The following is a 12161-nucleotide window of genomic DNA, read 5'->3' on the forward strand; positions in this document are numbered from 1 at the left end:
AAAACAGCTAGGAAGCACAATTTAGCAGTGGGTTGCAGAGAAAAAGAAATATGCTGGCAAAAAAATCCAATTGAGTGATTAAACAGCTCTTCATTTTCTGGCTTTATTTTTATGCTAACAAATTTGTTCTCTGAAAAGTGTCCACAAAGCCAAGTCTCTGATTAACACCTTTGTAGGGATGGTTTTTCACCTATTACTAAATTAAACTTGCTTCATTGGAAAGGCAGCAAGATGCATCCTCATTTCAATGTCTACTGAAATAATACAGGTTGACACCAGGAAACATTAACGCCACTGCATCCTTGCTGCTTTCTCATGTGGAAGTCTGTTTAATGTGAAAACAAGGTGATATCTAATTAGCACACAGGTAAGGAATTAAGAAAATCTTTATTTAAGGGTGAAGATGTTTCTCACAAAATCGTTGCCCCAATGCATCATTGAAATTCAAGCTGGAAAGATGATTTTAATATATCACTTGTACATTTTGTATTGCACTTCTGGTGACAATGTAGTTTGTTTTTGTCAATTACCATTTTAATAATAGGGTAAAGAAAATTAAGTGGATTTTTGAAAGAAAACAATACTGTCAATATACTATCAAAACAAATTAAAATGGTAAAAGTTATTGTACTTTTAAGTAAAAATAAAAGAGCAAAAATATCAATCCCAGTTTTGGATTACTTTAATTAACAAAAAAAAATGCATATAGCAAAGGATAGTTTCAATCTGCCTACCTCTGGGTTATGGGCCCAGCATGCTTCCATTGCAGTACTCTGCTGCACATGTAAGTGCAAGAGATCCTGAAGCACTCACTCATCATGGGAAAGTACCAATGTGTTTCTTCATTGGTTGATGGAAGAAACATCTTACAAAAACTCTCCAGATTATTGACTTTTTAAAGTTTTTCTAGGAAACGTTCTAGATGAATGCTTATTAGCCTTTGTCAGTATGTACTTTCGCAAAGTGTCTCTGTGGTGCAATTGGTTAGTGTGTAAGGCTATTAACCAAAAGGTTGGTGGTTCAATCCCACCCAGGGACGTAATTGACCTTGTGATCAGATTTTGGTGATATTTAAGTAGACAAGTCAAAATTTCAAACCCCCTCTTATTGTGTAGGGTACCTGGCCTTCTCTGATGTTATCTGAGTTAGATTTGATTCAGTGATTTTATAAAAAAACAGCTAGGAAGCACAATTTAGCAGTGGGTTGCAGAGAAAAAAAATATGCTGGCAAAAAAATCCAATTGAGTGATTAAACAGCTCTTCATTTTCTGGTTTATTTTTATGCTAACAAATTTGTTCTCTGAAAAGTGTCCACAAAGCCAAGTCTCTGATTAACACCTTTGTAGGGATGGTTTTTCACCTATTACTAAATTAAACTTGCTTCATTGGAAAGGCAGCAAGATGCATCCTCATTTCAATGTCTACTGAAATAATACAGGTTGACACCAGGAAACATTAACGCCACTGCATCCTTGCTGCTTTCTCATGTGGAAGTCTGTTTAATGTGAAAACAAGGTGATATCTAATTAGCACACAGGTAAGGAATTACGAAAATCTTTATTTAAGGGTGAAGATGTTTCTCACAAAATCGTTGCCCCAATGCATCATTGAAATTCAAGCTGGAAAGATGATTTTAATATATCACTTGTACATTTTGTATTGCTCTTCTGGTGACAATGTAGTTTGTTTTTGTCAATTACCATTTTAATAATAGGGTAAAGAAAATTAAGTGGATTTTTGAAAGAAAACAATACTGTCAATATACTATTAAAACAAATTAAAATGGTAAAAGTTATTGTACTTTAAGTAAAAATAAAAGAGCAAAAATATTAATCCCAGTTTTGGATTACTTTAATTAACAAAAAAAATGCATATAGCAAAGGATAGTTTCAATCTGCCTATCTCTGGGTTATGGGCCCAGCATGCTTCCATTGCAGTACTCTGCTGCACATGTAAGTGCAAGAGATCCTGAAGCACTCACTCATCATGGGAAAGTACCAATGTGTTTCTTCATTGGTTGATGGAAGAAACATCTTACAAAAACTCTCCAGATTATTGACTTTTTAAAGTTTTTCTAGGAAACGTTCTTGATGAATGCTTATTAGCCTTTGTCAGTATGTACTTTTTGCAAAGTGTCTCTGTGGTGCAATTGGTTAGTGTGTAAGGCTATTAACCAAAAGGTTGGTGGTTTAATCCCACCCAGGAACGTAATTGACCTTGTGATCAGATTTTGGTGATATTTAAGTAGACAAGTCAAAATTTCAAACCCCCTCTTATTGTGTAGGGTACCTGGCCTTCTCTGATGTAATCAGAGTTAGATTTGATTCAGTGATTTTATAAAAAAACAGCTAGGAAGCACAATTTAGCAGTGGGTTGCAGAGAAAAAAAATATGCTGGCAAAAAAAATCCAATTGAGTGATTAAACAGCTCTTCATTTTCTGGCTTTATTTTTATGCTAACAAATTTGTTCTCTGAAAAGTGTCCACAAAGCCAAGTCTCTGATTAACACCTTTGTAGGGAAGGTTTTTCACCTATTACTAAATTAAACTTGCTTCATTGGAAAGGCAGCAAGATGCATCCTCATTTCAATGTCTACTGAAATAATACAAGTTGACACCAGGAAACATTAACGCCACTGCATCCTTGCTGCTTTCTCATGTGGAAGTCTGTTTAATGCGAAAACAAGGTGATATCTAATTAGCACACAGGTAAGGAATTAAGAAAATCTTTATTTTAGGGTGAAGATGTTTCTCACAAAATCGTTGCCCCAATGCATCATTGAAATTCAAGCTGGAAAGATGATTTTAATATATCACTTGTACATTTTGTATTGCTCTTCTGGTGACAATGTAGTTTGTTTTTGTCAATTACCATTTTAATAATAGGGTAAAGAAAATGAAGTGGATTTTTGAAAGAAAACAATACTGTCAATATACTATTAAAACAAATTAAAATGGTAAAAGTTATTGTACTTTAAGTAAAAATAAAAGAGCCAAAATATCAATCCCAGTTTTGGATTACTTTAATTAACAAAAAAAAAATGCATATAGCAGAGGATAGTTTCAATCTGCCTACCTCTGGGTTATGGGCCCAGCATGCTTCCATTGCAGTACTCTGCTGCACATGTAAGTGCAAGAGATCCTGAAGCACTCACTCATCATGGGAAAGTACCAATGTGTTTCTTCGTTGGTTGATGGAAGAAACATCTTACAAAAACTCTCCAGATTATTGACTTTTTAAAGTTTTTCTAGGAAACGTTTTAGATGAATGCTTATTAGCCCTTGTCGGTATATACTTTTGCAATGTGTCTCTGTGGCGCAATTAGTTAGTGTGTACGGCTATTAACCAAAAGGTTGGTGGTTCAATCCCACCCAGGTACGTAATTGACCTTGTTATCAGATTTTGGTGATCTTTAAGTAGACAAGTCAAAATTTCAAACCCCCTGTTATGGTGTAGGGTACCTGGCCTTCTCTGATGTAATCAGAGTTAGATTTGATTCAGTGATTTTATAAAAACAGCTAGGAAGCACAATTTAGCAGTGGGTTGCAGAGAAAAAGAAATATGCTGGCAGAAAAATCCAATTGAGTGATTAAACAGCTCTTCATTTTCTGGCTTTATTTTTATGCTAACAAAATTGTTCTCTGAAAAGTGTCCACAAAGCAAAGTCTCTGATTAACACCTTTGTAGGGATGGTTTTTCACCTATTACTAAATTAAACTTGCTTCATTGGAAAGGCAGCAAGATGCATCCTCATTTCAATGTCTACTGAAATATTACAGGTTGACACCAGGAAACATTAACGCCACTGCATCCTTGCTGCTTTCACATGTGGAAGTCTGTTTAATGTGAAAACAAGGTGATATCTAATTAGCACACAGGTAAGGAATTAAGAAAATCTTTATTTAAGGGTGAAGATGTTTCTCACAAAATCGTTGCCCCAATGCATCATTGAAATTCAAGCTGGAAAGATGATTTTAATATATCACTTGTACATTTTGTATTGCTCTTCTGGTGACAATGTAGTTTGTTTTTGTCAATTACCATTTTAATAATAGGGTAAAGAAAATGAAGTGGATTTTTGAAAGAAAACAATACTGTCAATATACTATTAAAACAAATTAAAATGGTAAAAGTTATTGTACTTTAAGTAAAAATAAAAGAGCCAAAATATCAATCCCAGTTTTGGATTACTTTAATTAACAAAAAAAAAATGCATATAGCAGAGGATAGTTTCAATCTGCCTACCTCTGGGTTATGGGCCCAGCATGCTTCCATTGCTGTACTCTGCTGCACATGTAAGTGCAAGAGATCCTGAAGCACTCACTCATCATGGGAAAGTACCAATGTGTTTCTTCGTTGGTTGATAGAAGAAACATCTTACAAAAACTCTCCAGATTATTGACTTTATTAATTTTTTCTAGGAAACGTTTTAGATGAATGCTTATTAGCCTTTGTCAGTATGTACTTTTGCAAAGTGTCTCTGTGGCGCAATCAGTTAGTATGTACGGCTATTAACCAAAAGGTTGGTGGTTCAATCCCACCCAGGGACCTAATTGACCTTGTTATCAGATTTTGGTGATCTTTAAGTAGACAAGTCAAAATTTCAAACCCCCTGTTATGGTGTAGGGTACCTGGCCTTCTCTGATGTAATCAGAGTTAGATTTGATTCAGTGATTTTATAAAAACAGCTAGGAAGCACAATTTAGCAGTGGGTTGCAGAGAAAAAAAATATGCTGGCAGAAAAATCCAATTGAGTGATTAAACAGCTCTTTATTTTCTGGCTTTATTTTTATGCTAACAAATTTGTTCTCTGAAAGGTGTCCACAAAGCCAAGTCTCTGATTAACACCTTTGTAAGGATGGTTTTTCACCTATTACTAAATTAAACTTGCTTCATTGGAAAGGCAGCAAGATGCATCCTCATTTCAATGTCTACTGAAATAATACAGGTTGACACCAGGAAACATTAACGCCACTGCATCCTTGCTGCTTTCTCATGTGGAAGTCTGTTTAATGTGAAAACAAGGTGATATCTAATTAGCACACAGGTAAGGAATTAAGAAAATCTTTATTTAAGGGTGAAGATGTTTCTCACAAAATCGTTGCCCCAATGCATCATTGAAATTCAAGCTGGAAAGATGATTTTAATATATCACTTGTACATTTTGTATTGCTCTTCTGGTGACAATGTAGTTTGTTTTTGTCAATTACCATTTTAATAATAGGGTAAAGAAAATTAAGTGGATTTTTGAAAGAAAACAATACTGTCAATATACTATTAAAACAAATAAAAATGGTAAAAGTTATTGTACTTTAAGTAAAAATAAAAGAGCCAAAATATCAATCCCAGTTTTGGATTACTTTAATTAACAAACAAAAAAATGCATATAGCAGAGGATAGTTTCAATCTGCCTACCTCTGGGTTATGGGCCCAGCATGCTTCCATTGCTGTACTCTGCTGCACATGTAAGTGCAAGAGATCCTGAAGCACTCACTCATCATGGGAAAGTACCAATGTGTTTATTCGTTGGTTGATGGAAGAAACATCTTACAAAAACTCTCCAGATTATTGATTTTTTAATGTTTTTCTAGGAAATGTTCTAGATGTATGCTTATTAGCCTTTGTCAGTATGTACTTTTTGCAAAGTGTCTCTGTGGCGCAATCGGTTAGTGTGTTTGGCTATTAACCAAAAGGTTGGTGGTTCAATCCCACCCAGGGACGTAATTGACCTTGTGATCAGATTTTGGTGATATTTAAGTAGACAAGTCAAAATTTCAAACCCCCTCTTATTGTGTAGGGTACCTGGCCTTCTCTGATGTAATCAGAGTTAGATTTGATTCAGTGATTTTATAAAAAACAGCTAGGAAGCACAATTTAGCAGTGGGTTGCAGAGAAAAAAAAATGCTGGCAGAAAAATCCAATTGAGTGATTAAACAGCTCTTCATTTTCTGGCTTTATTTTTATGCTAACAAATTTGTTCTCTGAAAAGTGTCCACAAAGCCAAGTCTCTGATTAACACCTTTGTAAGGATGGTTTTTCACCTATTACTAAATTAAACTTGCTTCATTGGAAAGGCAGCAAGATGCATCCTCATTTCAATGTCTACTGAAATAATACAAGTTGACACCAGGAAACATTAACGCCACGGTAAGGAATTAAGAAAATCTTTATTTAAGGGTGAAGATGTTTCTCACAAAATTGTTGCCCCAATGCATCATTGAAATTCAAGCTGGAAAGATGATTTTAATATATCACTTGTACATTTTGTATTGCTCTTCTGGTGACAATGTAGTTTTTTTTGTCAATTACCATTTTAATAACAGGGTAAAGAAAATTAAGTGGATTTTTGAAAGAAAACTATACTGTCAATATACTATTAAAACAAATTAAAATGGTAAAAGTTATTGTACTTTAAGTAAAAATAAAAGAGCAAAAATATCAATCCCAGTTTTGATTACTTAAATTAACAAAAAAAATGCATATAGCAAAGGATAGTTTCAATCTGCCTACCTCTGGGTTATGGGTCCAGCATGCTTCCATTGCAGTACTCTGCTGCACATGTAAGTGCAAGAGATCCTGAAGCACTCACTCATCATGGGAAAGTACCAATGTGTTTATTCGTTGGTTGATGGAAGAAACATCTTACAAAAACTCTCCAGATTATTGATTTTTTAATGTTTTTCTAGGAAACGTTCTAGATGTATGCTTATTAGCCTTTGTCAGTATGCACTTTTTGCAAAGTGTCTCTGTGGCGCAATCGGTTTGTGAGTTCGGCTATTAACCAAAAGGTTGGTGGTTCAATCCCACCCAGGGACGTAATTAAACTTGTGGTCAGATTTTGGTGATATTTAAGTAGACAAGTCAAAATTTCAAACCCCCTCTTATGGTGTAGGGTACATGGCCTTCTCTGATGTAATCAGAGTTAGATTTGATTCAGTGATTATATAAAAAACAGCTAGGAAGCACAATTTAGCAGTGGGTTGCAGAGAAAAAAAATATGCTGGCAAAAAAAATCCAATTGAGTGATTAAACAGCTCTTCATTTTCTGGCTTTATTTTTATGCTAACAAATTTGTTCTCTGAAAAGTGTCCACAAAGCCAAGTCTCTGATTAACACCTTTGTAGGGATGGTTTTTCACCTATTACTAAATTAAACTTGCTTCATTGGAAAGGCAGCAAGATGCATCCTCATTTCAATGTCTACTGAAATAATACAAGTTGACACCAGGAAACATTAACGCCACTGCATCCTTGCTGCTTTCTCATGTGGAAGTCTGTTTAATGCGAAAACAAGGTGATATCTAATTAGCACACAGGTAAGGAATTAAGAAAATCTTTATTTAAGGGTGAAGATGTTTCTCACAAAATCGTTGCCCCAATGCATCATTGAAATTCAAGCTGGAAAGATGATTTTAATATATCACTTGTACATTTTGTATTGCTCTTCTGGTGACAATGTAGTTTGTTTTTGTCAATTACCATTTTAATAATAGGGTAAAGAAAATTAAGTGGATTTTTGAAAGAAAACAATACTGTCAATATACTATTAAAACAAATTAAAATGGTAAAAGTTATTGTACTTTAAGTAAAAATAAAAGAGCCAAAATATCAATCCCAGTTTTGGATTACATTAATTAACAAAAAAAAAAATGCATATAGCAAAGGATAGTTTCAATCTGCCTACCTCTGGGTTATGGGCCCAGCATGCTTCCATTGCTGTACTCTGCTGCACATGTAAGTGCAAGAGATCCTGAAGCACTCACTCATCATGGGAAAGTACCAATGTGTTTCTTCATTGGTTGATGGAAGAAACATCTTACAAAAACTCTCCAGATTATTGACTTTTTAAAGTTTTTCTAGGAAACGTTCTTGATGAATGCTTATTAGCCTTTGTCAGTATGTACTTTTTGCAAAGTGTCTCTGTGGTGCAATTGGTTAGTGTGTAAGGCTATTAACCAAAAGGTTGGTGGTTCAATCCCACCCAGGAACGTATTTGACCTTGTGATCAGATTTTGGTGATATTTAAGTAGACAAGTCAAAATTTCAAACCCCCTCTTATTGTGTAGGGTACCTGGCCTTCTCTGATGTAATCAGAGTTAGATTTGATTCAGTGATTTTATAAAAAAACAGCTAGGAAGCACAATTTAGCAGTGGGTTGCAGAGAAAAAAAATATGCTGGCAAAAAAAATCCAATTGAGTGATTAAACAGCTCTTCATTTTCTGGCTTTATTTTTATGCTAACAAATTTGTTCTCTGAAAAGTGTCCACAAAGCCAAGTCTCTGATTAACACCTTTGTAGGGATGGTTTTTCACCTATTACTAAATTAAACTTGCTTCATTGGAAAGGCAGCAAGATGCATCCTCATTTCAATGTCTACTGAAATAATACAAGTTGACACCAGGAAACATTAACGCCACTGCATCCTTGCTGCTTTCTCATGTGGAAGTCTGTTTAATGCGAAAACAAGGTGATATCTAATTAGCACACAGGTAAGGAATTAAGAAAATCTTTATTTAAGGGTGAAGATGTTTCTCACAAAATCGTTGCCCCAATGCATCATTGAAATTCAAGCTGGAAAGATGATTTTAATATATCACTTGTACATTTTGTATTGCTCTTCTGGTGACAATGTAGTTTGTTTTTGTCAATTACCATTTTAATAATAGGGTAAAGAAAATTAAGTGGATTTTTGAAAGAAAACAATACTGTCAATATACTATTAAAACAAATTAAAATGGTAAAAGTTATTGTACTTTAAGTAAAAATAAAAGAGCCAAAATATCAATCCCAGTTTTGGATTACTTTAATTAACAAAAAAAAATGCATATAGCAGAGGATAGTTTCAATCTGCCTACCTCTGGGTTATGGGCCCAGCATGCTTCCATTGCAGTACTCTGCTGCACATGTAAGTGCAAGAGATCCTGAAGCACTCACTCATCATGGGAAAGTACCAATGTGTTTCTTTGTTGGTTGATGGAAGAAACATCTTACAAAAACTCTCCAGATTATTGACTTTTTAAAGTTTTTCTAGGAAACGTTTTAGATGAATGCTTATTAGCCCTTGTCAGTATATACTTTTGCAATGTGTCTCTGTGGCGCAATCAGTTAGTGTGTACGGCTATTAACCAAAAGGTTGGTGGTTCAATCCCACCCAGGTACGTAATTGACATTGTTATCAGATTTTGGTGATCTTTAAGTAGACAAGTCAAAATTTCAAACCCCCTGTTATGGTGTAGGGTACCTGGCCTTCTCTGATGTAATCAGAGTTAGATTTGATTCAGTGATTTTATAAAAACAGCTAGGAAGCACAATTTAGCAGTGGGTTGCAGAGAAAAAGAAATATGCTGGCAGAAAAATCCAATTGAGTGATTAAACAGCTCTTAATTTTCTTGCTTTATTTTTTATGCTAACAAATTTGTTCTCTGAAAAGTGTCCACAAAGCCAAGTCTCTGATTAACACCTTTGTAGGGATGGTTTTTCACCTATTACTAAATTAAACTTGCTTCATTGGAAAGGCAGCAAGATGCATCCTCATTTCAATGTCTACTGAAATAATACAGGTTGACACCAGGAAACATTAACGCCACTGCATCCTTGCTGCTTTCTCATGTGGAAGTCTGTTTAATGTGAAAACAAGGTGATATCTAATTAGCACACAGGTAAGGAATTACGAAAATCTTTATTTAAGGGTGAAGATGTTTCTCACAAAATTGTTGCCCCAATGCATCATTGAAATTCAAGCTGGAAAGATGATTTTAATATATCACTTGTACATTTTGTATTGCTCTTCTGGTGACAATGTAGTTTTTTTTGTCAATTACCATTTTAATAACAGGGTAAAGAAAATTAAGTGGATTTTTGAAAGAAAACTATACTGTCAATATACTATTAAAACAAATTAAAATGGTAAAAGTTATTGTACTTTAAGTAAAAATAAAAGAGCAAAAATATCAATCCCAGTTTTGATTACTTAAATTAACAAAAAAAATGCATATAGCAAAGGATAGTTTCAATCTGCCTACCTCTGGGTTATGGGTCCAGCATGCTTCCATTGCAGTACTCTGCTGCACATGTAAGTGCAAGAGATCCTGAAGCACTCACTCATCATGGGAAAGTACCAATGTGTTTATTCGTTGGTTGATGGAAGAAACATCTTACAAAAACTCTCCAGATTATTGATTTTTTAATGTTTTTCTAGGAAACGTTCTAGATGTATGCTTATTAGCCTTTGTCAGTATGCACTTTTTGCAAAGTGTCTCTGTGGCGCAATCGGTTAGTGAGTTCGGCTATTAACCAAAAGGTTGGTGGTTCAATCCCACCCAGGGACGTAATTAAACTTGTGGTCAGATTTTGGTGATATTTAAGTAGACAAGTCAAAATTTCAAACCCCCTCTTATGGTGTAGGGTACATGGCCTTCTCTGATGTAATCAGAGTTAGATTTGATTCAGTGATTATATAAAAAACAGCTAGGAAGCACAATTTAGCAGTGGGTTGCAGAGAAAAAAAATATGCTGGCAAAAAAAATCCAATTGAGTGATTAAACAGCTCTTCATTTTCTGGCTTTATTTTTATGCTAACAAATTTGTTCTCTGAAAAGTGTCCACAAAGCCAAGTCTCTGATTAACACCTTTGTAGGGATGGTTTTTCACCTATTACTAAATTAAACTTGCTTCATTGGAAAGGCAGCAAGATGCATCCTCATTTCAATGTCTACTGAAATAATACAAGTTGACACCAGGAAACATTAACGCCACTGCATCCTTGCTGCTTTCTCATGTGGAAGTCTGTTTAATGCGAAAACAAGGTGATATCTAATTAGCACACAGGTAAGGAATTAAGAAAATCTTTATTTAAGGGTGAAGATGTTTCTCACAAAATCGTTGCCCCAATGCATCATTGAAATTCAAGCTGGAAAGATGATTTTAATATATCACTTGTACATTTTGTATTGCTCTTCTGGTGACAATGTAGTTTGTTTTTGTCAATTACCATTTTAATAATAGGGTAAAGAAAATTAAGTGGATTTTTGAAAGAAAACAATACTGTCAATATACTATTAAAACAAATTAAAATGGTAAAAGTTATTGTACTTTAAGTAAAAATAAAAGAGCCAAAATATCAATCCCAGTTTTGGATTACATTAATTAACAAAAAAAAAAATGCATATAGCAAAGGATAGTTTCAATCTGCCTACCTCTGGGTTATGGGCCCAGCATGCTTCCATTGCTGTACTCTGCTGCACATGTAAGTGCAAGAGATCCTGAAGCACTCACTCATCATGGGAAAGTACCAATGTGTTTCTTCATTGGTTGATGGAAGAAACATCTTACAAAAACTCTCCAGATTATTGACTTTTTAAAGTTTTTCTAGGAAACGTTCTTGATGAATGCTTATTAGCCTTTGTCAGTATGTACTTTTTGCAAAGTGTCTCTGTGGTGCAATTGGTTAGTGTGTAAGGCTATTAACCAAAAGGTTGGTGGTTCAATCCCACCCAGGAACGTATTTGACCTTGTGATCAGATTTTGGTGATATTTAAGTAGACAAGTCAAAATTTCAAACCCCCTCTTATTGTGTAGGGTACCTGGCCTTCTCTGATGTAATCAGAGTTAGATTTGATTCAGTGATTTTATAAAAAAACAGCTAGGAAGCACAATTTAGCAGTGGGTTGCAGAGAAAAAAAATATGCTGGCAAAAAAAATCCAATTGAGTGATTAAACAGCTCTTCATTTTCTGGCTTTATTTTTATGCTAACAAATTTGTTCTCTGAAAAGTGTCCACAAAGCCAAGTCTCTGATTAACACCTTTGTAGGGATGGTTTTTCACCTATTACTAAATTAAACTTGCTTCATTGGAAAGGCAGCAAGATGCATCCTCATTTCAATGTCTACTGAAATAATACAAGTTGACACCAGGAAACATTAACGCCACTGCATCCTTGCTGCTTTCTCATGTGGAAGTCTGTTTAATGCGAAAACAAGGTGATATCTAATTAGCACACAGGTAAGGAATTAAGAAAATCTTTATTTAAGGGTGAAGATGTTTCTCACAAAATCGTTGCCCCAATGCATCATTGAAATTCAAGCTGGAAAGATGATTTTAATATATCACTTGTACATTTTGTATTGCTCTTCTGGTGACAATGTAGTTTGTTTTTGTCAAT

The 12161-nt window shown here is 34.6% G+C and overlaps 1 non-coding gene across 1 annotated transcript; it reads left to right on the forward strand.

Annotated features, from left to right (window-relative positions):
* Window positions 1-5647: 5647 nt before the first annotated feature.
* TRNAN-AUU (transfer RNA asparagine (anticodon AUU)) lies at window positions 5648-5721 on the forward strand. Its single transcript has one exon. It is a non-coding gene; the product is annotated as a tRNA-Asn (tRNA).
* Window positions 5722-12161: the final 6440 nt, after the last annotated feature.

The sequence above is a fragment of the Pseudophryne corroboree genome, assembly GCF_028390025.1.
Source record: "Pseudophryne corroboree isolate aPseCor3 chromosome 11 unlocalized genomic scaffold, aPseCor3.hap2 SUPER_11_unloc_2, whole genome shotgun sequence".
Lineage (NCBI taxonomy): Eukaryota > Metazoa > Chordata > Amphibia > Anura > Myobatrachidae > Pseudophryne > Pseudophryne corroboree.